Raw genomic sequence first — 3,020 nt, 5'->3', positions numbered from 1 at the left:
AAACTGAGTTAAAAATCGTTTCCTTCTACTTCTTCAATTTTAGACAGGAAATCGACGTTTCATGTTCAAAATGGTTCAAATGGCTCTGAGCGCTATGGGACTTAACATCTGAGGTCATCAGTTCCCTAGAACTTAGAACTACTTAAACCTAACTAACCTAAGGACATCACACACATCCATGCCCGAGGCAGGATTCGAACCTGGGACCGTAGCGGTCACGCGGTTCCAAACTGAAGCGCTTAGAACCGCACGGCCACACCGGCCGGCGTTTCATGTTCGGCAAACAACGATAAAAGTAGTATAGCTTTACTTTTATCGTTGTTTTCTGAACATCTTATCGTTGGACAGACTATCACAGATTCATCCCCAAACTATAAAATTGGATATAGTATTTCGAGAGAAGTTTCTTCGCAGTTTTCTTTCTTTTTAGAGTAATGTGAATGTGTGTGCTCCATAGTCCAGGGAAAATAGCCTTGTATCCGATCCGATGTAAATTCTTCTGTTGTTACTTCCACACTCACTTCTTCTTCTTTTTTTTATGTCCAGTGCACCTGTCGCGAGAACCAAATGCCAAAATGTCAGAGGCCAACCACAGCTTTCACGTAGTTTCGATCCCTCTGCCCGGCAGTACGCCATCCCTTCTCACGAAACAACATAAACCTTTCACCCGCCCACACACACACACACACACAGAGCACACAGCTGCGAACTCTCACATTCATGTAAAGCAGGTGGCAGTCCTTGTTGCGCGATCGACACTCTAGATGTTGGTCCCACATACGACGGCAACGAAATGTCAGTCCCTGGCCACAGGCCATGAGATCCAACGAAGCCACCAGCTGAGTCACGGCGCTGCTTCTCTTTGATTCGCCAGGTGCGTCTCTTCCTCGTGCGTGATTCGACAAAGTGAGAAGGTGGGAGACTCGTTGACTATAAATTTAGTAAATACTGTTAGTGATCTTAAAACGAGGCGGCGAACGACGTAGGTATGGAATGCAGAACGCTGGGCAAGCAGAAAGACATAAATTCATATATCAATAAGTTTTACGTACTGTTTGTGTGAACGTCTGTCACGAATGCCAATCGAGAACGTGCTGATGAAGCGATTCGAGCAGGCAGAAGCATTAGAATTCATAATCAATAGATTTGAATCAGTTTGAAAAAGGACCAATAAAGAAAGCCCTAACGGGTTTTGATGTCTGGTTTCAACAATGGCGCAAATATGTACACATGCATGCTATGTTGAACGGTAATGTCATATAGAGGACAGTTCAGGCTATGATCTATACTAACTCCGCTGTTGTAGTGTCATTATTAATTTTTTATGACTAAGGAGAAATTACTGTTCGATCTACCTTCGTACGTTTCAAGGACTGGATCAGCGCCATATTTGGAAGAATTCATAGGTCGCTGCAGAGACGAGTCACGAATTTATTTTTGCGTCCAAATGAAAGGCCAAAAACCATATACACGTTCGTAACACGTTGTAACATGTAACGTAGCCCATGGGGAAAATTTTAATCCAATTAGAAGGGGATTTAATCGAAAAGTTTACTTTTCAAATACACTTGTGCTAAACGTGGAAGCGGCAGTACGTAGTCAAATATTTTCAGTTTTCTCACAAACGGCTCGTTCACGGACTCATGTTTATTTCGACATTTTCGCTTCTATTGTATAAATCTTGTCAGTATTAGCACTTTGTCAGTGATGGAAGCGATTTACTTCGTTCCCTATCTTCATTTATGCGTCAGGGACACACTTTTTTACAAAAATGTTGTTACAATACGTAAGTTTTCTTTTGACGCTCGAAAGGCATATTTGTCTTTATAGGCAATTCTATCTTATTCTGTCTAGCACAAAATAACGCACCACTGTCGTAACAGTTAATCCAGGGTACCTCGTGCAAAACGGTTTTTAATTACAGATAACAGGCGGTTTTTGTTGCGTTTAGGACTAAGATGAAAGATTCGACGCGGGAGGAAACCGGAATTTGTGATCTACTTAAGCTGAGAAGGAAAAACGTCAGTAAGTTTAAATTCTGAAATGGAGAGAAATATTACATTCGTGTCCGCCTCCGGTAGTTGAGTGGTCAGCGCGACAGAATGTCTTTCCTAAAGGCCCGGTACGATTCCCGGTTGGGTCGGAGATTTTCTCCGCTAAGGCAGTGGGCGTTGTGTTGTCCTAATCATCATCATTTAATCCCCATCGACGCGCAAGTCGCCGAAGTGGCGTCAAATCGAAAGACTTGCGAACGGTCTACCCGACGTTAGGCCCTAGCCACACGACATTATTATTACATTCGTGAAACATTTTTAGGGCACAACTACGGGAAACAGTTGATTGTATTACAGAACGTGGCAACAGGAGCTAACCAGAATGAGTCAGAACTTGAGAGTGAAATATAATAAAATTTGGTTCCCCCTGATCACACACTAGACGCATTGCTAAGATGCAAATTGTGGCAGAAAACGTGAATTAGCGACAGAGATGACGTGATGGCAAAGCAATGCGCTTCCTGTTTGTATACGTACTATGCACCAACGATGTCGTGGTCCAACGCCCGTAACTTATGCCGGCATAATTTTCATGCATCATACTCCAGCGAAGCCACAACGACGTATTCTCCGCAACCCAAGACAATGGAACCAGATATTATCGTTTGAAAAAGCGCACAAGTTGTGCGCTCTATAGCACTCCATTTGTTTCATTACGCTTGTAACACGCCTTCACTTTAAATAAATCTCTTTGGCGCGTTGGAAGATGTGTGCCACCTTAGCAACTTATGAATAAAATATACAGATTATTATAATTAAACTTTATTCTCAGTAGGAAACAAATATGATTATTAAAACGTTTAACCCTAATAATAATCAAAGAGGATCAATCTTCTTCATATGGACTGTGCGGCTGGTCCCGGCGGAGGTTCGAGTCCTCCCTCGGGCATGGGTGTTTGTGTATGTCCTTAGGATAATTTAGGTTAAGTGGTGTGTAAGCTTAGGGACTGATGACCTTAGCAGTTA

Source organism: Schistocerca cancellata, chromosome 5, assembly GCF_023864275.1.
Source record: "Schistocerca cancellata isolate TAMUIC-IGC-003103 chromosome 5, iqSchCanc2.1, whole genome shotgun sequence".
Taxonomy (NCBI): Eukaryota; Metazoa; Arthropoda; class Insecta; order Orthoptera; family Acrididae; genus Schistocerca; species Schistocerca cancellata.
This window is presented reverse-complemented; position numbering follows the sequence as displayed.